The sequence below is a fragment of the Mobula birostris genome, chromosome 14, assembly GCF_030028105.1.
Source record: "Mobula birostris isolate sMobBir1 chromosome 14, sMobBir1.hap1, whole genome shotgun sequence".
Taxonomy (NCBI): Eukaryota; Metazoa; Chordata; class Chondrichthyes; order Myliobatiformes; family Myliobatidae; genus Mobula; species Mobula birostris.
In genome coordinates, this window is record NC_092383.1 from 46,105,781 (window position 1) to 46,129,971 (window position 24,191).

At 43.0% G+C, this 24,191-nt stretch overlaps 1 protein-coding gene across 5 annotated transcripts in view; it reads right to left on the minus strand.

The window, feature by feature from the left end:
• Positions 1-24,191, minus strand: part of LOC140209874 (protein unc-13 homolog C-like) — a 923,018-nt gene that overhangs the window by 714,482 nt on the left and 184,345 nt on the right. The window lies entirely within an intron of this gene.

The window sequence follows — 24,191 nt, forward strand, 5'->3', positions numbered from 1 at the left end:
CTGGAGGTGTTGTGGATAGTGTGGAGGGCTGTCAGAAGTTACAGCGGGACATTGATAGGATGCAAAACTGGGCTGAGAAGATCTTTACTGTATTGTGTTGATGTACATGATAAATGAAACTGACTTTGAAATGGCCATCTCCTCCTGGATTCCAATAAATCTGACCACCTGCATCAACCTATCATGTGGGACTAAGCTAGAAGTATCACTTTTAGATGTCCCTATTAAAATATTCTCCAATAATTAAAGTTAAAATTGGCTTTGGCACCATACTGTCAGAAGTCCATCAGGGTATTTAAGGCATGGCGTCAGATTGCACTCAGATGAGATCCATTTGGTGCCAGCAGCCTCCTATCTCTCTTGGGATGCCCAGAGCAGCCAAGCCTCGTGCTTGATTAGAACTGCTATACTGTAATTGCTAAGTGCTAGCTACAAAACAATGCAAGGGATAAGCAAAATCCAACAATATATGAAGGTTGACCAAGATAATGTGTAATAATAGTTATATAAGAATCAAGAAATAATGGTTCAATTAAGTCATGATGTTACATTGTTTTAATTGTTACATATGAAATCATTTATTTAGGGTAACAAGAAAAACAGAAATGAAAAAGCAGCCCAACATTAAATAAATGTTATAAACTGCCAAAAACTGACCTAAACTGTTCATTCACACAAACTGAAAACTGGAGGATCTAGCAATGAAGTGTAAACACAGACTAATTCATCATGTACTACTGCACAATTGATTTTAAGGCTGTGAAGCAGTGCAAACATGATTAATGAAAACCCCAACAAAATATAATTTATCACTGCAAAACTAAAACATAAGACTCATCTAATGTGAGGAACATACTCGTTGTCAATTTGACTTCATACACAGTACATGTGGAAATGCAATTCTACATTTGCTCAGTACATCGACATCAAGCTTGACATATGTAAGTGCATGATGGTAGCATAGTGCTGGTGTAACACTATTACAGCTGGGGGCAGAATTGGGAGTTCAATTCCAATGGTGTCTGTAAGGAGTTTCTATGCCCTCCCTGTGAATATGTGTTTTTCCTCCAGGTGCTCCTGTTTCCTCTCACATTCCAAAGATGTACCAGTTAAATAGGTTAATTGGTCACTAAATTGTCTGGCAATTAGGCGAGGAAAAAATAGGTAGGGGCTGGGTTCCTGCTCATTGGACCAGAAGTATAATGTGGCCTGTTCCACAATATATTTCTGAATAAAAATAAAGAATAGATTTCAACTGGGGATAAAAGTGCATATATGTATTGTATCACTAAGTTTAAAGCAAGGTAATTTCACAAGGGACTCAAATGAATGTATTTTGTGATGGTCTGAAGTATGTCAGCCTGGTCACTTATGATTCTACAGAATGAAATTGTAAGATACTAAAAAGTGTGTTTTGCAAGATACTATTTTAATAGCAAGCCACTTGCGTGCATTTATTTCTTCAATTATTTTTCAAATAAAAGCAGATTATAATCACCAACAGCTAAAAATGTAAAAGCAGAAAAGGAAAAGATTCCCTGCATCCGAATACATGAAAAAGAATCAAGAACACAATAACTCCAATTAGTAGCTTAGAATCACAAGGCAATTGAGAAAGCAGTCCAACATTCCCCACACACAATAAATGTTGAAACCTACTTCTAGCAAGCCACAAACTGATGATAAATTACCAGTTGCATTTGAACTAATCCATCAATACAAAAAAGGTAAACATATTTAAGTACAGTATACTGAATTGACTGTGGGGGTGATTCTGCTTGGACACAAGCATAAGCCAATAACTTGTCAGTTAAAAGCATAAAACAGTACAGCACAATACGGGCTCTTAGGCCCACAATGTTGTACCTACCTTTTAACCTGCTCTACAAACTAACTAACCCTTCTCTCCTACATAGCCCATAATCTACCATTTCTCTGAGAAATTCTACAATGTAGTACCAAACCATTTCTGACAAACATTAAAGACTTTACAATGTGAAGTTAAAGATTTCCAACTGCTGCTTTGCAGAAGTTCCACAATAATTGAAATATTGTTAAATTCACAGTCCTTGCTCATGATCATGGAATCAGCTCCACATGCAGGAGTCCAGAGTGGAAAAAATAACTACATAATTAAAAGATATCAGGGAGGTGTATCAATGCTTTTATGCAAGATAGCACTGTGGTTTTCTCATCTGATTAGTAAATTAAAGTTTAACAATACATCAACAAGAGGTCAAATCTCAGAACCCAGTTGAGAACTTAATTAAACAAATAAATCTGGAATATAAAGACCATAAGACTTTAAGTGATAGGAGCAGAACAAGGCAATGCAGTCCATCAAGTCTGCTCCACCATTTCATCGAGGCTGATCCATTTTTCCTCTCTGCCTTAAGACCATAAGATATAGGAGCAGAAATAGGCCATTCAGCCCATCAAGTCTACTTCGCCATTCAATTATGGCTGATCCAATTCATCCAGTCATCCCAACTTCCCTGCCTTCTCCCCATACCCTTTGATGCCCTGGCTAATCAAGAACCTATCTATTTCTGCCTTAAATGCACCCAATGACTTGGCCTCCACAGATGCTCCTGGCAATAAATTCCACAGATTTACCACCCTCTGACTAAAGTAACTTCTCTGTATTTCTGTTCTAAGTGGACGTCCTTCAATCCTGAACACATGCCCTCTTGTCCTAGACTCCCCTACCATGGGAAATAATTTTGCCATATCTAATCTGTTTAGGCCTTTTAACATTTGGAATGTTTCTATGAGATCCCGCCTCATTCTCCTGAACTCCACAGAATACAGCTCAAGAGCTGCCAAACATTCCTCATACGGTAACCCTTTCATTCCTGGAATCATTCTCGTGAATTTCTCTGAACCCACTCCAATGTCAGTATATCCTTTCTAAAATAAGGAGCCCAAAACTGCACACAATACTCCAAGTGCAGTCTCACAAGTGCCTGATACAGCCTCAACATCACATGTCTCCTCTTATATTCTATACCTCTAGAAATGAATGACAACATTGCATCCACCTGCTTCACCACCGATTCAACCTGGAAGTTAACCTTTAGGGTATCCTGCACAAGGACTCTCAAGTCCCTTTGCATCTCTGCATTTTGAATTCTCTCCCCACCTAAATAATAGTCTGCCTGATTATTACTTCCACTGAAGTGCATGACCCTACACTTTCCAACATTGTACTTCATTTGCCACTTCTTTGTCCATTCCCCTAAACTATCTAAGTCTCTCTGCAGGCTCTGTTTCCTCAATACTAGCCATTCCTCCACCTATCTTTGTATCAACACCAAATTTAGCCATAAATCTATTAATCCCATAGTCCAAATCATTGACATACATCATAAAAAGTAGCAGTCCCAACACTTATCCCTGTGGAACTCCACTGGTAACCGGCAGCCAGCCAGAATAGGATCCCTTTATTCCCACTCTCTGTTTTCTCCGATCAACCAATGCTCCACCCATGCCAGTAACTTCCCTGTAATTCCATGGGCTCTTATCTTGCTAAGCAGCCTCATGCGCGGCACCTTGTCAAAGGCCTTCTGAAAACACAAGTACACCATGTCTACTGCATCTCCTTTGTCTACTCTGCTTGAAATTTCCTCAAAAAATTGCAGTAGGTTAGTCAGTCAGGATTTTCCTTTCAGGAAACCATGCTGGTTTTGGCCTTTCTTGTCCAGCTACTCTGTAATCTCATCCCAAACAACTGATTCCATCAACTACCCAACTACTGACGTCAGGCTAACAGGTCTATAGTTTCCTTTCTACCTCCTCCCACCCTTCTTAAATGCAATTTTCCAGTCATCTGGTACAATGCCAGAATCTATCGATTCTTGAAGGATCATTGTTAATGCCTCCATAATCTCTCCAGCCACCTCCTTTAGAACCCAAGGGTGCATTCCGTCAGGTCCAGGAGATTTATCCACCCTCAAACCATTAAGCTTCCTGAGCACCTTCTCAGTTGTAATTTTCACTGCACATACTTCAATTCCCTGACACTCTTGAATGTCCGGTATACTGCAGATGTCTTCAACTGTGAAGACTGATGCAAAATATGCATTCAGTTCCTCTGCTTTCTCTGCATCTCTCATTACAATATCTCCAGCGTCATACTCTGTTGGTTCTACATCTACCATCAACTCTCTTTTATCCTTTATATACTTAAAAAAGCTTTTAGTATTTTCTATGATATTAATCACCAGCTTCCTTTCAAAATCCATCTTTTCCTTCCTAATGGCCTTCTTCGTTTCCCTCTGAAAGTTTTTAAAAGCTTCCTAATCCTCTATCTTGCCACTAGCTTTGACTTCATTGTATGCCCTCTCATTTGCTTTTACTTTGGTTCTGACTTCACTTGTAGGCCACAATAGTGTCCTTCCATTCGGAAGTTTCTTCTTATTTGGAATACATTTGCTTTGCACTTCCCTCATTTTTCACAGAAACTTCAGCCGTTGCTGCTCCACTGTCCTTCATGTTAGTGTCCCTTTCCAGTCAGCCTTGGCCAGTCCCCCTCTCATGTCATTGTAATTTCTTTTATTCCACTGAAATACCGACACATTGGAATTTAGTTTCTCCTTCTCAAATTTCAGTGAACTCGATCATATTGTGATCATTGTTCCCTAAGGGTTCCTTAATCTTAAGTTCTCTTATCACCTCTGGATCATTGCACAACACCCAATTCAGCACAGCCGATCTCCTAGTGGGCTCAACAACAAGCTGATTTAAAAAGCCATCTTCTAGACATTCTACAAATTCTCTCTCTTGAGCTCCGTACTGGCCGGGCTTCCCCAATTCACTTTCGTATTAAAATCGCCAACGATTATTATGACATTGCCCATCTGACACGCATTTTCTACCTCCTGCTGTAATTTGTAATTCACATCCCGGCTGCTGTTTGGAGGCTTGTATACAACTGCCATTAGGGTCCTTTTACCCTTGCCGTTTCTTACCTCAACACGTTCCGATCCTATGTCATCCCTTTCTAATGATTTAATATTATTTCTTATACACAGGGCCACACCACCCCCTTTGTCGACTAACCTATCTTTCCGATACACCGTATATCCTTGGACGTTCAGCTCCCAGTGGCAGCCATCCTTTAGCCAAGTTTCAGAGATGGCCACAAGGTCATACTTGCCAATTTGTAAATGAATTTCAAGATTGTCCATTTTATTTCTTATGCTGAGTGCATACATATATAACATTTTCAGTCCAGTATTTGTTGCTTTCTGTTTTAACTGCACCACACTTCTAGTGTCCTTTAACTCATCCCACTGGCTGTGATTATGTCTCATCTCCTGCCTGTCCTTTCTATCATCTCTGTTGCACGGTATCTTTATTTCTGTTTTCCCACCTCAGCCCTATCACTCCGTACTGGCACCTCAGAGGTAACACACCTCCCAGTTATCTCCATCAGGCTGACAGAACCTCCTGTCTGTTCCCTTCACTATGGAATCTCCTATGACTACCGCATTCCTCATTTTCTTTGCTCCGTTCTGCACCATGGAACCAAGCTCAGTGCCAGAGACCCGAACACTGTGGTCATCCTATGTTAGTTCACCCCCTCAACAGCATCCAAAACAAGGTAATGATTACTGAGGGGATGATCACAGGGATGCTCTCTACTATCTGAGCTCTTCCCTTCCCTGACTGTCACCCATTTATCTAACTCCTGCAGTCTTGGGGTGACCAACTCCTTGTAGCCCCTATCTATTTCCTGCTCACTTTCCCTAATAAGCTGTAGCTTCTTCCCATAACCTTTCACATCCTGTCTAATCAAGGATCTATCAACCTCAAACTTAAATACATCCAATGACCTGGCATTCACGGCAGCCTGTGGCAACAATTTCCATAGATTTACCACCCCCGGCTAAAGAAATAACTCCTCATCTCTGTTCTAAATGGACATCCTTCCATTCTGCAGCTGTGTCCTCTGGTCCTAGGCTCCCTCACTACAGGAAACACCCTCTCCACATCCACTCTATCTAGACCTTTCAACATTCGACAGGTTTCAATAAAAAGCCCCCTCTTTCTTCTAAATCCCAGAGTGTACAGGACCAGAGCCATCAAGTGCTCCTGATACATCAACCCTTTCGTTCCAGAATGATTCTCATGAACCTCCACCAAACCCTCTCCAATGTCAGCACATCCTTTCTTAGATAAGGAGCACAGAACTGTGCACAATACCCCAAGTGAGGCTTCAGCACTGCCTTATAAAGCCTCAGCATTACATCCTTGCTTTGAAATTCTATTCCTCTCGAAATAAAGCTTCGTGACCAAAGAGGTATATTTAGAAGTATTGTCTGTAGCCCACAGAACATTGCCGTGGTTCACCAGCACCACCTTTTCGAAGAGTTTGTGACAAATCCAATAGGACAGTCTGGTCTTGAACAAATATAATGTTTATATCCTTAAATAATTGTCTGCATGCTACTCAATGTGGATTGCATAAGATCCATAACAACGTGTTTTACTATTAACAGCTACCTAGTTATCTAGTATGCTGCTCAATTACAGTCAATCATTACAAACAATGCCAGAATCAAACCAGACAAATTACAACGCATTCAAATTGATTAAGACAAAAGTCACAATAAGTACTGCAAATTTCACCTCATACGCACTTATGAGCTTGTACAAAAACTGAGGGATTCATGTCACAAACTGTCAAACAACCTACAATTATACTCAAAACTATCATTCTTCACCTCCAATATCCTCAACAATCCCATCATCATCATGAGCATGATCTGTCCCACCAACTGGAGAGAAAAACCAACAGAAATATCTGGAGGGGCAGCCTGAGTAGTAGTCAGTCTTGACTGCATTTTTGGAATCTCATGGGCAACAAAACATACTGATTGTCAATCTATTGCTGAGCAACTAAATTCGCTTTCCTCTATGTTTAATCACACGTGAAAGAAATTCAATACCTTACTCAACAAGAGCATGATAAATACTACAAGAAGGGGGTTTACTTATGTCTTATGGACAAGGAAATGACAGACAAACTGATTAGGTATTTTGCATTCGTCTTCACTGTGGAAGACACTAGCAGGTATGGAGGAAGTTCCAGGTGTCAAGAGTCAGGAACTTTGGAACTAACATTACTAGAGAGAAGGTTTTGGGGAAACTGACTAGACTAGATGGTGTATCCCCGTGGGTTCTGAAGGAGGTGGCTGAGGAGATTGTGGAGGCATTTGTAATGACCTTTCAAGAATCTCTAGACTCTGGAATACTAGAAATTGCAAGTGTCGCTCCACTCTTCAAGGAGGAAGAAAGCAGTAGAAAGGAAACTATAGGCCAGTTAGTCTGACCCCAGTGGTTGGGAATACATTAGAGTCAATTAGTAACGATGAGGATTTAGGGTACTTAGAGGCACATGGTAAAATAGGCTGGTATCAGCATGGTTTCCTGAAGGAAAAATCTCGTCTAACAAATCTGTTGAAATTCTTTGAAGAAATAACAAATGGGATAGACAAAGGAGTATCATTTCATGTTGTGTACTTGGATTTTCAGACACACAAGGCTGTTTAATAAGCTACGAGTTCATGGTATTACAGAAAAGATTCCAGCATTGATAAAGCAGTAGTTCATTAGCAGGAGGCGAAGAGTGGGAATAAAGGGAGCCATTTCTGGTTGGCTGCCATTGACTAGTGGGACCAATTATCTTTACGTTATATGTCCATGATTTGGATGATGGAATTTCTGGCTTTGTAGCAAAGAGTGCAGATGCTATGAAGGTAGGTGGAGGGGCAGGTAGTTTTGAGGAAGTAGAGAGGCTACAGAATGACTTAGACGGCTTAGGAGAATGGACAAAGAAGAAGCAGATGGAATATAGTGTCTGGAAGTGTATGGTCATGCACTATTTGTAAACAAATGAAAGGGCCGACTATTTTCTAAATGGAGAGAAAATACAATATGGTGAGGTGCAAAGGGACTTGGAAGTGCTCGTGGAGGAGTCCCTAAATGTTAATTTGCAGGTTAAGTCTGAGATGAGGAAGGCAAAAGTGATGCTAGCACTCTCACTTGGAGTATTGTGAGTAGTTTTGGGCTCCTTAGGAAGGATGTGCCGAAACTGGAGAGGGTTCAAAGAAAGTTCACGAAAATGATTCCAGGATTGAATGGTTGACAGTGGATATGCAATGGCAAGCACTTAAAGATCGCATGGATGAACTACAACATTTGTTCATCCCAGTTTGGCAAAAGAATAAATCAGGGAAGGTGGTGCACCCGTGGCTGACAAGGAAATTAGGGATAGTATCAATTCCAAAGAAGAAGCATACAAATTAGCCAGAAAAAGAGGCTCACCTGAGGACTGGGAGAAATTCAGAGTCCAGCAGAGGAGGACAAAGGGCTTAATTAGGAAAGGGAAAAAAGATTATGAGAGTAAAATGGCAGGGAACATAAAAACTGACTGTAAAAGCTTTTATAGATATGTGAAAAGAAAAAGATTGGTTAAGACAAATGTAGGTCCCCTACAGACATAAACAGGTGAATTGATTATGGGGAGCAAGGATATGGCAGACGAATTGAATAACTACTTTGGTTTTGTCTTCACTAAGGAGGACATAAATAATCTTCTGGAAATAGTAGGGGACAGAGGGTCCAGTGAGATGGAGGAACTGAGGGAAATACATGTTAGTAGGGAAGTGGTGTTAGGTAAACTGAAGGAATTAAAGGCAGATAAATCCCCAGGGCCAGATAGTCTGCATCCCAGAGTGCTGAATGAAGTAGCCCAAGAAATAATGAATGCATTAGTGATAACTTTTCAACACTCTTTAGATTCTGGACTAGTTCCTGAGGATTGGAGGTTGACTAATGTAACCCCGCTTTTCAAAAAAGGAGGGAGAGAGAAACCGGGGAATTATAGACCAGTTAGCCTAACATCGGTGGTCGGGGAAATGCTGGAGTCAGTTATCAAAGTTGTGATAACAGCACATTTGGAAAGCGGTGAAATCATCGGACAAAGTCAGCATGGATTTGTGAAAGGAAAATCATGTCTGACGAATCTCAGAAATTTTTTTTGAGGATGTAACTAGTAGAGTGGATAGGGGAGAACCAGTGGATGTGGTATATTTGGATTTTCAAAAGGCTTTTGACAAGGTCCCACACAGGAGATTAGTGTGCAAACTTAAAGCACACAGTATTGGGGGTATGGTATTGATGTGGATAGAGAATTGGTTGGCAGACAGGAAGCAAAGAGTGGGAATAAACGGGACCTTTTCAGAATGGCAGACAGTGACTAGTGGGGTACAGCAAGGCTCAGTGCTGGGGCCCCAGTTGTTTGCAATATATATTAATGACTTGGATGAAGAAATTAAATGCAGCATCTCCAAGTTTGCGGATGACACGAAGCTGGGTGGCAGTGTTAGCTGTGAGGAGGATGCTAAGAGGATGCAGGGTGACTTGGATAGGTTAGGTGAGTGGGCAAATTCATGGCAGATGCAATTTAATGTGGATAAATGTGAGGTTATCCACTTTGGTGGCAAGAACAGGAAAACAGATTATTATTTGAATGGTGACCGATTAGGAAAACGGGAGGTGCAACGAGACCTGCGTGTCATTATACACCAGTCATTGAAAGTGGGCATGCAGGTACAGCAGGCGGTGAAAAAGGTGAATGGTATGCTGGCATTCACAGCAAGAGGATTCGAGTACAGGAGCAGGAAGGTACTACTGCAGTTGCACAAGGCCTTGGTGAGACCACAACTGGAGTATTGTGTGCAGTTTTGGTCCCCTAATCTGAGGAAAGACATCCTTGCCATAGAGGAAGTACAAAGGTTTACCAGATTGATTCCTGGGATGGCAGGACTTTCATATGATGAAAGACTGGATGAACTAGGCTTATACTCGTTGGAATTTAGAAGATTGAGGGGGGATCTTATTGAAACGTATAAAATCCTAAAGGGATTGGACAGGCTAGATGCAAGAAGATTGTTCCCGATGTTGGGGAAGTCCAGAACGAGGGATCACAGTTTGAGGATAAAGGGGAAGCCTTTTAGGACTAAGATTAGGAAAAACTTCTTCACACAGAGAGTGGTGAATCTGTGGAATGCTCTGCCACAGGAAACAGTTGAGGCCAGTTCATTGGCTATATTTAAGAGGGGGTTAGATATGGCCCTTGTGGCTAAAGGGATCAGGGGGTATAGAGGGTTCTGAGTTGGATGATCAGCCATGATCATACTGAATGGCGGTGCAGGCTCGAAGAGCCGAATGGCCTACTCCTGCACCTATTTTCTATGTTTCTATGCTTGTCATATGTAGAGTGTTTGATGGCTCTGTACCTGTATTCACCAGAATAAGGGCTGACTTCATTGAATGGTGAAAGGCTTTGATAGAGTGGATGTAAAGAGGATGTTTCCTATGGTGGGTGAGTCTAAGACCAGAGGACACAACCTCAGAATAGAGGGGTATCCTTTTAGAATGGAGATGAGGAGGAATTTCTTTAGCCAGAGAATGGTGAATCTGTGGAATTTTTTGCTACAAGCAGCTGTGGAGGCTGTTTTATGTATAATTAAGATTCAAAATTAATTTAATATCAAAGAATGCATAAATTATACAACCTTGAGATTTGCTTGCTCACAGGTAGCCACAAAGCAAGAAACCTGAGAGAACCAAGTTGAAGAAAAAAATAAAAATAAAAGACCAACACACAAGAGACAGCAAAAAAAATTAAAAATAAAAATAATGCAAATAATTGAACTGAATGACAACGAAAAGAACCAAAAATCTCAGATTGCCAGATCTAAACCCGTAGGCCCAAAGCCTTACTTTCCAGTTCATATTAGCAGGCACCGAGAACAGTAGGCAGGGCAGTCTTCGTAGCCTTGGCATCATGGAGATGACTATCAAGCTTTCATCCCAACACCCTGTATTTTTGGTCTATCTGGGCTGCATTTTAAATTGATGCAACAATGGAAGAGCAAAAGGCTCCACACTCTGGAGAGAGGGGTCAAAATTACAGAGAGTGAGCAAAGTCAGCATTTAAGTTGTCCAAACAGCATATTGTACCTCACACTAGGACCTGGGCAATGCTGCTGCAAAAGGCTCCGGGCTTAGTTGACGTCACCCAGTGACTCGCTCTGGGGCCCAGATTTCGCCATCCAGTCAAAAACTGCTTTTCAAATCAGGTCGGTGCCCAGAGCAATCCAACCTTACATCTGGGTCAGTTGAATGAACAAAGGCAGAGGTTGATATATTTCTGATTGGTTGGGGCATGAAATGGGGAGAAGGCAGGAGATTGGGTCTGAGAGGAAAATTGGATCAGCCATGATGAAATGGTGGAGAAGACTCGATGGGCCAAATGGCATAGATTTAGGGGAGAGGATATAAATTTAAACGGACATATGGGGTGAGTTTTAAAAACAGAAGGTAATAGGCATATTGAACAAGCTGCTTCAGGAGGTGGTAGAAGCAGGTAAACTATAATATTTAATAAACATTTGAACAAATGCATAGATGTGAAAGGGTTAGAGGAATGTGACCATAAGACACAGGAGTAGAATTAGGCCATTTGGCCCATCGAGTCTGCATCACCATTCAATCATGGCTGAATCCTTTTTTCCTTCCCTCCACAGCCCTACTCAACAGCCTTCTCCCCATAACCTTTGATGCCATGTCCATTAAAAACCTATCAAGCTCTGCCTTAAACACACCAACGACCTGGCCTCCCCAGCATCGCATGGGAATAAATTCTACAAATTCACCACCCAGCTAAAAAAATTTCTCCACATCTGTTTTAAATGGACACCCCTCTATCCTGAGGCTTTGCCCCCTTATCCTGGACTCCCCCACCATGAGAAACATCCTTTCCACATCTAATCTGTTGAGACCCTTCATCATTTGAAAGGTTTCAATGAGATCCCCACCCCCCATCTTTCTAAATCAGCGGTCCCTAACCACCAAGGAATGGCAAGGCATGCGCTACTGGGCCGCGAGGAAACGATATGATTTGGCGATATCAATCAGCTGCACCTTTCCTCATTCCCTGTCACGCCCACTGTTCAGCTTGAACGCACGCGAGGTCTTTACCCGCACGTCATCCATGTCAGCACAGGAAGGAGACCAACTCCATGAGCTTGGAAATGATGGCGGGCTAAAAAGTATGTTTGACATAACATCTCTGCCGGCATTCCGGATCAAAGTTAAGGCTAAATATCCTGAGATAGTCAGGAAAGCACTGAAAACGTTGCTTCCATTTCCAACATATCTCTGCAATGAATGCAACGAAAACTAAATTGCGGAATAGACTGGACATAAGGAACCCCCTTCGAGTATTGCTGTCTCCCATCACCCCTCGATAGGACCGTCTTGTTGCAGGAAAATAAGCCCAGGGCTCCCACTGATTCAGTGATATTGGTGCGTTGCAATGATTTCATATGTTCATACGAGGAAAATATGCGCTGTGTGTTTGATATCCAAACGTTACTTAAAATGTTATGATGCTATTATAAGTGACTTATATAACCATGTAACAATTACTGCATGGAAACAGGCGATCTCACCCCTTCTAGTCCATGCCGAACGCTACCCTCACCTAGTCCCACCGACCTGCACTCAGCCCATAACCCTCCATTCTTTTCCTGTCCATATACCCATCCAATTTTTCTTTAAATGATAATATCGAACCTGCCTCTACCACTTCTGCTGGAAGCTCGTTCAACACTTCAAGCTCCCCTGTCCTCCCCTGATAATTGTCTTATTGCTATATTCATGCGAAGAAAATATGCGCTGTGTTTAATATTAAATTCGTTAGGTAAACCCTTTTAGAAACGAAATTGAGTGTATTAGCCACTTATCACCTATATTCCGGTCGTGATTAACACACCCCACCGCCGCCGCCAACAGAATCGGCAAAAACAATTTTTAAGAAATCGGCACGTGAACGCATGCGCACTGGTGCCTGCGCAAGGCTTCACGGTCATTGTAGTCTTTCTCGGAGTAAACCCAACGTATTTGACTGCTACTCTTGTACGTTTGCAACCCTACACCCCCCCCACCGGTCGGCCGGTCCGCAAGAATATCGTCAATATGAAACCGGTCCGCAGTACGAAAAAGGGTGGGGACCCCTGTTCTAAATTTCCAGCAAATACAGAACCAGAGCTATCAAATGTTCCTCACATGATAACCCTTTCATTCCCGGAAACATCCTCGTGAACCTCCTCTGAACCCTCTCCAATGTCAAAATGTCTTTTCTTACATGAGGAGCCCAAAACTGTTTACAATACTCAAGGTGAGGCCTCACCAGTGCCTTTAAAGCCTCAGCATCACATCCCTGCTCAAGTATTCTAGACCTCTTGAAATCAATGCTAACATTGCATTTGCCTTCCTCACCATCGCCTCAACCTGCAAGTTAACCTTTCAAGTGCTCGGCACAGGACTCCCATATATATGCTTAAGTCTTTCAGCTTTTTGAGCACCTTTTCCTTTGTAGTAGTAACTGCACTCACTTCTCTTCCCAATTGCAGGCAAATGGAATTAGAGTATGCAGGCACCTTGGTTAACATGGACAACTTAGACCAAGGGCCCTGATTCTATGCTGTAAAACATAATCTATATATACTGAAAAATGTTGCCGTCTGGAAGGAGGTATGAAGGCAGGAAGAGTATCAAAATTTAAATATCATCCAGACAGGTTCTTGAATGAGCAGGGTATGGAGTGCTATGAAATTAATGCGTGCAAATGAAATTATAATGGAAAGGCATGATGATCAACATAGATATGGTGGATTGAGAGGCCTGTTTCTATGCTATACAACCCCATGACTCCATATCTTCTACTTTCACAACGAAGGCATTAAAATACAGCACAAATGTTCAAAGTCCTAGCATCAATCCTCATAGCACACTATAAACAAACACTTTTGATCAAAAAATGAACACTCTACAACTACCACCACTATCCTCTGCCTCCTATCACCAAGCCTATTTTGGATCCAGGTTGCCAGCTTGCCTTAGATCATAAGATACAGGAGCAGAATTAGGCCATTTGGCCCAGAGTTTGCTCCATTGTTTTATCATGGCTGATTCATTTCCCTTTCAGCCCCAGTCTCCTGCCTTCTCCTGTAACTCTTCATGCCCTGACTAATCAAGAATCCATCACTTCTCCCTTAAATATACACAGTGACTTGGCCTCCACAGCCACCTGTGACATCAAATTCCACAGATTCACCACTCTCTGCCGAAAGAAATTCATTTTCATCTCCATTCTAAATAGATGTCCCCCACCATAGGAAATACCCTCTCCATATCCACTGTATTTAGGTCTTCCAACATTTGATAGGTTTCAGTGAGATCTCCCCCCTCATTCTTATGAACTCCAGTGTGTACAAGCCCGGAGACATCAATTGTTCCTCATATAGTAACCCTTTCATTCCCAGAATCATTCTCATGAACCTCCTTGGAACACCCTCCAATGTCAGTACATCCTTGCTTAGATAAGGAGCCAAAAACTGCTCACAATACTCCAAATGAGCCCTTACAAGTGCCTTATAAAGCTTCAAGATTACATCTTTGCTTTTATATTCTACTCTTCTCTAAATGAATGCAAATATTGCATGTCTTTCTCAACACTGACTCAATCTGCAAATGAACCTTTAGAAAATCCTGCACAAAACTCCCAAGTCCCTTTACACCTTGTTTATTTAAAATTTCTTCCCATTTACAAAATAGTTTATATTTTTATTCCTTCTATCAAAGTGAATGACCAAACACTTCCCAACACTGTATTCCACCTGCCACTTCTTTGTTCATTCTCCCAATCTGTCTAAATCCTCTGCAACTTCCCTGCTTCTTCAACACTATCTGCCTCTCCAATTATCCTTGGATCATCCACAAACTTGACCACAAAGCCATCAAATCATTGACATACAGCAAAAACAAGCGCTTCCAACATAGAACCCTGTGGAACACCACTATTCACCGTCAGCCAACCAGAAAAGGCTCCGTTTATTCCCATTCTTTGCCTCCTGCCAATCAGCCAATGTTTTATCCATGCTAGTGTCCTTCCTATAATACCATGGGTGTTAAGCTTGTTAAGCAGCCTCATAAGCAGCACTTTGTCTAAGGTCTTCTTCAAAGAATACCAACAGATTTGTCACAAGATTCACAAGGGAAGGCCCTGAAGTACCAGTCATTAGTCCAGGTGTGTAGGGACAAAGGGTGGCCAATGTAGCTATTTCTCATGGAGATCAGCTGTAGAGGGTTCCCAGCATGGTCAGCATTGAGGTTGCTGTATGCACTAGGCCTTGATGAAAAGAGCAAAAAGCAAGCAGCTCGCAGGATAAGGGAGGAACCAGAAAGGGCTTCTTGCTGCATATGGAGCAGACAAGAGGAGTTGAGCTGGAGGCCAGGAGCAGATGGGCAGTGACTTGGTCAACACCGCTGACCCACTAAGTGGAGAGTGCAGTGGTTAAGAGTTGAAGCACTCTGTGAAGGCTGGGCACCACCTGACGCTATCTGCCTCTGGCCAAATGCTATGGTATCATCAGGTATCTGAAGAGATCACCTCAAGGAAACCATGCTGACTATAGCCTATTTTATCACATGCCTCCAAATACCCTGAAAACTCATCCTTAACAAATAACAACATCTTTCCAACCACTGAGGTCAGACTAACTGGTCTATAATTTCCCTTCTCGCAAAGTGGAGTGACATTTTCAATTTCCACTCCTCCAGAACCATTCCAGAATCTAGTGATTCTTGAATGTTCATTACTAATACCTTCACAATCTCTGTAGCTACCTCTTTCAGAACACTGGGGTATAGTCCAGGTGACTTACCCACTGTACCTTCAGACCTTTTGGTTTCCCAAGCACCTTTTCCAAGTAATAGCAACTGCACTCATTTCTTCCCCCTGAGCTTCTTGAACTGAAGACTGATGCAAAATACTTATTTCATCTATTTCTTTGTCCCCCATTTCTACCTTTCCAGCAGTCCGATTAACTACACTTGCCTCTCTTCTACTCTTATATGTGAAGAAACTTAGATCCCACGTATTCCACCCTTCTCAGTCTAGCTACCACGCATAATTTTGTAAAAGCCTTCTTTTACAAGGTCCATGAGGACACTTTTCACCATTCTGCCCTCATCAACTCTTTTGGGAATCTCCTCAAAAAACCTGATCACGTTCATGAATATAATTTCCCATGCACCAGTCATGCTGACTAATTCTAATCATTCCTTGCCTTTGTACTAATCCTGTCCATTAGAGTCCCTATTGCCATCGAAGGTTCACTGGCCTACAGTTCCCTGGCTTATCTCTGCTGGCCTTCTTAAAGCCATAACATTAGCTCACCTCCAGATTTCTGGTACATGACCTGCAGCTAATGAAAACACAAAAAAAAAGAAATTGCCAAGGGAACAGCGCTGTCCGCCCTTGCTTTCCATGGCATCCCAGGTTGTGCCTAGTCAGGATGCAGAACTTTATATTTTTCAAGACATCCAACATCTCCTCCCCTCTCCTAATCTCCAACATCCCCTGTTGAACTGCTTCAGGATATCACGATTCCTTCCCCTGAAATCACTTTCTTCCATGTCTTTTTCCACACTAAGCATGGATGAGTATTAATAAGACCTCACCCATATTCTGTGTTTCCACACATGCCACTACACCAATCTACAAGGAGACTTACTCTTTTATTAACTATCCTTTTGCTATTAATATACCTACAGAATATAGAATTCTTCTTTAACTTATCTGTCAGGGATAGCTCATTGGTCTATTTGGTCTTCCTTGTGTATTCCTACATGCCTTAAAGAATCAAAGTCATACTGCATAGAAATGGACTCCTCCATTCCAACCAAGACTCCCATCTAGGCTAGTCCCAATTGTCCTTATTTAGCCCATATCCACCCAGTCCTTACCTATCCATGTGCCAGCTCAAGCATCTTTTAATGTATCTGCCTCAACCACTTCCTCTAGCAGCTCATTCCATATACGCATCACCCTCTGAAAGAAAAAGTTGGGTTAGGGTTCTTATTAAATTTTTCCCCTCTCACCTCGAATCTATGCCCTTTAGTTCTTAATTTCCCAACCCTTGGACTGCACATCGACTTTATCTATGCCTTTCATTTTCTATACGCTTCAAAAACACCACCTCTCATTCTCCAATGCTCCAATGAAAAAGTAACAGTTCAACCTCTCTCCACAACTCAGTCCTTCAAGTTGCAGTGACATCCTTGTAAATCTCTTGCACTCTTTCCAGTTTAACGATATCTTTCCCATAGCATGACAATTAAAACCAAATATTCCAAATGCAGCCTCGCTAATGCCTTCTGCAAAAGTCACAAACTATCCCAACCTTTATACTCAGCACCATAACTGATGAAGGCCAGCATGTCAAAAGCCTTCTTCACCACCCTATCTACCTGCAACACCACTTTTAGGGAACCATGCACTTGTACAGCTAGGTCCCTCTGTGCTACAATATTCTCCAATGGACATTCAGTCAATTGTAGATCCTTACCATTGATTTCAAATGTCTTGCTCTATATTCTCTTGCTGACAGACAAGGAAGCCATCATGAGGCAATACAAGAGCCTTTTCACAATTAAGTAAAAGAAGCATCAATTGAAATGATCTCCCAGCATGGGATCAGGCTTGAGCTTGATGGCCCGCCAACTCTGGACAAGGTCAAGCCACTATTTCCAAGCTGAATTGCAATAAAGCCCTAGGCTTTGATGGGATCACAGCAGAAGTGTACAAAATGGGTGGAGACATTCTCCTGAATGAACGCACAAACTTATTCACACTCTTGTTGGCAGAAAGGTTCCATCCCAAATGACCTACATGATGCTGTAATTGTCTCGCCTACTGTCCACCGCCGAGAAGATACTTACCAGAATTCTCTTGGACAGAATCATCTCACCATTGCCAAAGGCAACCTCACAAAGAGTCAGTGCAGATTCAAAGCGAACAGAGGCACGTCCAACATGACCTTCATCCTGTGTCAGATACAGAATCTCGTGAACAGAACATGGGACTGTACACAGTGTTTGTTGACCTGACGAAGGCCTTTGATACAGTCAGCCACAAAGGACTCTGGAAGCTTGGCTGGCCTCCAAAATTCTTCATCATCCTGCAGCAGCTCCATGAGGGCCAAATTAAACACAATGGTGACCTGTCTGACCCATTCACTATCAGTATTGGTGTGAAACAAAGCTGTGTTTTGGCACCAATGTTCTTCGCCATATTTTTCAGCATGATGCTATGGAAAGCAAAAAAGACCACCTTGGAAAGCATCTGCATTCAATTCCGCACTGATAGAAATATCTTCAAACTCCACCGCCTTCTCTCCTGAAGAAAAATGATGCAAGAGCACATTCTCAAGCTACTATATGTGGATGACTGTGCTCTTCTCAGATATAGAGTGGACACGCTACAGTCTGCAGTCACTCCATTCACCAGGGGTGCAAGAGCTTTTGGGTTAACGGTCAGTCTGAAGAAAACAATGATCCTCTATCCGAAGTCCCCTCTTGGATCACCAACAACATCTCACCCTCTCAGCACGATTGAGCAGTTCACCTACCTGGGCAGCGTCATCTCCAACAACGTGACGGTAATAAGGGACGTTGACAATCAACTCACCAGAGTCAGCAGTGCTGTTGGGCACCTCCAGAAATGTGTGTGGAAGAACCATCAGCTGCATCTGTCCACAAAAATCCAGGTATACAGGACTACTGTTGTCACAACACTACTATATAGCTCTGAAGCCTGGCTCTTGTACTGTAAGCAAATCCAGTTGCTTGAGCACTTTCTCCGCTCCATCATGGGCACTGGCTGGCAGGATCATGCCTCCAACAACGAGGTCCTCGAGAAGGCTCAACTTCCAAGCGTTGAAGCCACTTTGCTGCCGAAGCAGCTCCGCTGGTCAGGCCACATGGACAACTCCAAGTTACTGAAAGCAGTACTCTACAGAGAACTCCCTCAGGGCAAGAGAGATCATGGTGCCCCACATAAGAGGTACAAAGACCAATTTAAGCAGCAGCCTCTCAGGCAAATATTGAGGTCAATCAGTGGCAGGAACTGGCTTGTGACAGAGACTGCTGCAGAATGTTGATCCACAGAGCAGCCAAGAATTTTGAGGAATCCAGAACAGCGACTGCTGAAAAGAGGAGACGCAGGAATTTTCCTACTACCCAAGCGTCTGCATCCCAGCTGTTCCCATGTCCCTACAGCACAAGACTCAACAGATCCAGAATTGGCCTCTACAGTCACCAACAATTATGCTGTCATTCCTGAGGACTCTTCTTCCCTCCTGATCTTCACAACAGAAGAACCAGCCATCCATGCATCATTCCCAGACTCATCTGTAACTTGCCTCCATATACACCTCTAATTCCCCATGACCACTGAGAGACCTGTGGCATAATCCCAAAGTGATCACCCCTCTAAATGCGACAGTTTTGATAAGATGTTCCACCCTCTCTAAGTACTGCTGTGACATTCTACCTAATCAATGATGCAACTACCCATCCGCGCTCATCTCTAACTTTGTCATGCCAGAAGCATAAATAGCCCAGAACACTGGGCTGCCAGTCTTGCCTTGCGCATGCCTCAACCAAGCTTCTATAATAGCTATAATATCACAATCTCACAAAGTCAAAAGGAGATGATGAAGATGATTAATTAGGGCAAGGTATTCAACAACATCCCAAATGCTAGATGATTAAGGCTCATGGAATCCATGGTAGTGTAGCAGTTAGCACAACAGTATTATAGCTCAGAGCGGAGTTTGGAGCTCAACTGTGGCTTCTTTTTTAAGAGAGTTTGTATGGTCTTCCACGTGTGTATACTGGATACTCCAGTTTCCTCCCATAATTCAAAGACATACTGGCTAGTAGGCTAACTGGTCATTGTAAACTGTCCTATGATTAGTCTAGGATTATATAGCTGAGGTACTGGGCAATATGGGTTATTGAGCCAGAAAGGCCTGTTCTGCACTGTATCTCTAAATAAATAATTGGTTTGCTGATATAAGACTTTCTTACTGGAGATCTGTTACCAGTAGTGTTCCCCAAGGATCAGTGTGATCACCTTTATGGATACAAAAGAAATAAATAATGCAAAAGATGAACGAAAAGGTAGTGTTCATGGGTTCATGAACTGTTCGGAGAAATGATAAAGGAGAAGAAGGGAAGAACCTACTTGTAAAGCACTGAGTGTGTATCTTTAGGCTCCTATACCACCTCCCTGATGGTAGTAACACAAAGAGGGCATGTCCCAGATAGTGAGGGTCATTAATGATTGATGCTCTCTTTTTGAGGCACCATTTCTTGACATCTTTAATAGTGGGGAGGATTGAGCCTGTGAAGTAGCAGGCTAAATTTACAGCCCTCTGCAGCCTCAGGATCCTGTACATTGGAGGTTCTATACCATGCAACAATGCAACCAGTCAAAATGCTCACAACAGGAATTCTGCAGATGCTGGAAATTCAAGCAACACAAATCAAAGTTGCTGGTGAACGCATCAGGCCAGGCAGCATCTCTGGGAAGAGGTACAGTCAACGTTTCAGGCCAAGACCCTTCATCAGGACAAACTGAAGGAAGAGTTAGTAAGAGAATTGGAAGTGCAAGGGGGAGGGGGAGATCCAAAATGATAGGAGAAGACAGGAGGGGGAGGGATGGAGCCAAGAGCTGGACAGGTGATTGGCAAAGGGGATATGAGAGGCTCATGGGACAGGAGGTCCGGGGAGAAAGACGGGGACAGTGGGGGGGGGGGGGACCCAGAGAATTGGCAAGGGGTATAGTCAGAGGGACAGAGGGAGAAAAAGGAGAGTGAGAGAAAGAATGTGTGTATAAAAATAAATAACGGATGGGGTAAGAGGAGGAGGTGGGATATTAGCGGAAGTTAGAGAAGTCAATGTTCATGCCATCAGGTTGGAGGCTACCCAGACGGAATATAAGGTGTTGTTCCTCCAACCTGAGTGTGGCTTCATCTTTACAGTAGAGGAGGCTGTGGATAGACATGTCAGAATGGGAATGGGATGTGGAATTAAGACCATAAGACAAAGGAGCAGAAGTAGGCCATTCGGCCCATCGAGTCTGCTCCGCCATTTTATCATGAGCTGATCCATTCTCCTATTTAGTCCCACTTCCTCGCTTTCTCACCATAACCTTTGATGCCCTGGCTACTCAGATACCTATCAATCTCTGCCTTAAATACACCCAATGACTTGGCCTCCACTGCTGCCCATGGTAACAAATTCCATGGATTCACCACCCTCTGACTAAAAAAATTTCTTCGCATTTCTGTTCTGAATGGGCGCCCTTCAATCCTTAAGTCATGCCCTCTCGTACTAAAATGTGTGGCCACTGGGAGATCCTGCTTTCTCTGGCGGACAGAGCGTAGGTGTTCAGCAAGGCGGTCTCCCAGTCTGCGTCGGGTCTCGCCAATATATAGAAGGTCACATCGGGAGCACCGGACGCAGTATATCACCCCAGCCAACTCACAGGTGAAGTGTAGACACACCTGGAAGGACTGTCTGGGGCCCTGAATGGTGGTAAGGGAGGAAGCGTAAGGGCGTGTGTAGCACTTGTTCCACTTACAAGGATAAGTGCCAGGAGGGAGATCAGTGGGGAGGGATGGGGGGGGACGAATGGACGAGGGAGTCGCGTAGGGAGCGTTCCCTGCAGAAAGTGGGGGGGGGGGGGGGGGAGGGAAAGATGTGCTTAGTGGTGTGATCCCATTGGAGGTGGCGGAAGTTACTGAGAATAATATGTTGGACCTGGAGGCTGGTGGGGTGGTAGGTGAGGACCAGGGGAACCCTAATCCTAGTGGGGTGGCGGGAGGATGGAGTGAGAGCAGATGTGCGTGAAATGGGGGAGATGCGTTTGAGAGCAGAGTTGATGGTGGAGGAAGGGAAGCCCCTTTCTTTAAAAAAGGAAGACATCTCCCTCGTCCTGGAATGAAAAGCCTCATCCTGAGAGCAGATGCGGCGGAGACGGAGGAATTGCGAGAAGGGGATGGCATTTTTGCAAGAAACAGGGTGAGAAGAGGAATAGTCCAGATAGCTGCAAGAGTCAGTAGGCTTATAGTAGACATCAGTGGATAAGCTGTCTCCAGAGATAGCGACAGAAAGATCTAGAAAAGGGAGGGAGGTGTCAGAAATGGACCAGGTAAACTTGAGGGCATGATGAAAGTTGGAGGCGAAGTTAATGAAGTCAACGAGCTCAGCATGCGTGCAGAAAGCAGTGCCAATGCAGTCTTCGATGTAGCGAAGGAGAAGGGGACAGATACCAGAATAGGCACGGAACATAGATTGTTCCACAAAGCCAACAAAAAGGCAGGCATAGCTAGGACCCATATGGGTGCCCATAGCTACACCTTTAGTTTGGAGGAAGTGGGAGGAGCCAAAGGAGAAATTATTAAGAGTAAGGACTAATTCCACTAGACGGAGCTGAGTGGTGGTAGAGGGGAACTGATTAGGTCTGGAATCCAAAAAGAAGCAGAGAACTTTGAGACCTTCCTGATGGGCAATGGAAGTATATAGGGACTGGACATCCATGGTCAAAATGCTCATTATTCATCTGTAGAAACCTGCAAGAGTCTTTGGTAAGATACCAAATCTTCTCAAACTCCAACTGATGTAGAGCCATTGGGATGCCTTCTTCATTACGCATCAATGTGTTGAACGTAGAATAGAATTTCTGAGATTTTGATGACCTGGAACTTCAAGCTGCCTTCCCTTTCCACAGCTGACCTCTCAATGAGAACTGATACATATATAACTGAATTCCCTTTACTGAAGTCCACAATCGATTCCTTTGTCTTGCTGAAAAGGAATGCAAGGTTGTTGTGACACGACTTAATCAGCAGATCTGTCTCACTCCTGGATGCCTTGTTGTCACCATCTGAAATTCTGCAAACAATACTTTTGTCATCAACAAATTTATACGTTTGAGCTGTGTCTAGTCGCAAAGTCATGGGTATAAAGAAAGTAGAGCAGTGGGATAAGCACACATCCTTGAGGTGCACCATTGTTGTCAGCAAGATGTTATTTCTGATCCGCAAAGGTGTTGGTCTCCTGATGAGGAAGCCAACGATCCAGTTGCAGAGGGACAGAGGCCCCAAGTTTTGGAGTTTGTTGATTAGTACCGAGAGTACAATGGTGTTGAACGCTGAGCTGTAATCAAAAAGCAGCACCCTGACGTAGGTATTGCCATTATCCAAATGATCCAAGGCTGAGCCAGTGAGTTTGCATCCATTGTAGACCTCAGAGATAGAGTCCGTGAGGTTATCGTGGTCCCATGTCCATGAATCTTAAGAAAGAAATTAGAAAAACTAAAAGAAGATACGAACGAGGTTGCTTTGGCAAGGAAGGTGAAAATACATCCAAAAGGTTTCTACAGTTACATTAATAGCAAAAGGCTAGTGAGGGATAAAATTAGTCCCTTAGAGAATCAAAGTGGACAGCTATGTGTGGAACCAAAAGAGATGGGGGAGATTTTGAACAATTTCTTCTCTTCGGTATTCACTAAGGAGAAGGATATTGAATTATGTAAGGTAAGGGAAACAGGTAGGGAAGTTATGGAAACTATGATGATCAAAGAAGTCGAAGTACTGGCGCTTTGAAGGAATATATAAGGGGATAAGTCTCCAGGTCCTGACAGGATATTCCCTAGGACCTTGAGGGAAATTAGTGTAGAAATAGCAGGGGCTCTGACAGAAATATTTCAAATGTCATTAGAAATGGGGATGGTGCCGGAGGATTGGTGTATTGCTCATGTTGTTCCATTGTTTAAAAAGGGTTCTAAGAGTAAACCTAGCAATTATCGGCCTGTGAGTTTGACGTCAGTGGTGGGTAAATTGATAGCAATTATTCTTAGAGATGGCATATATAATCATCCGGATAGACAGGGTCTGATTAGGAACAGTCAACATGGATTTGTGCGTGGAAGGTCATGTTTGACAAATCTTATTGAATTTTTTGAAGAGGTTACTAGGAAAGTTGACGAGGGTAAAGTGGTGGATGTTGTCTATATGGACTTCAGTAAGGCCTTTGACAAGGTTCCACACAGAAGGTTAGTTAGGAAGGTTCAATCGTTAGGTATTAATATTGAAGTAGTAAAGTAGATTCAGCAGTGGCTGGATGGGAGACACTAGTGAGTAGTGGTGGATAACTGTCAGATTGGAGGCCGGTGACTAGTGGTGTGCCTCAGGGATCTG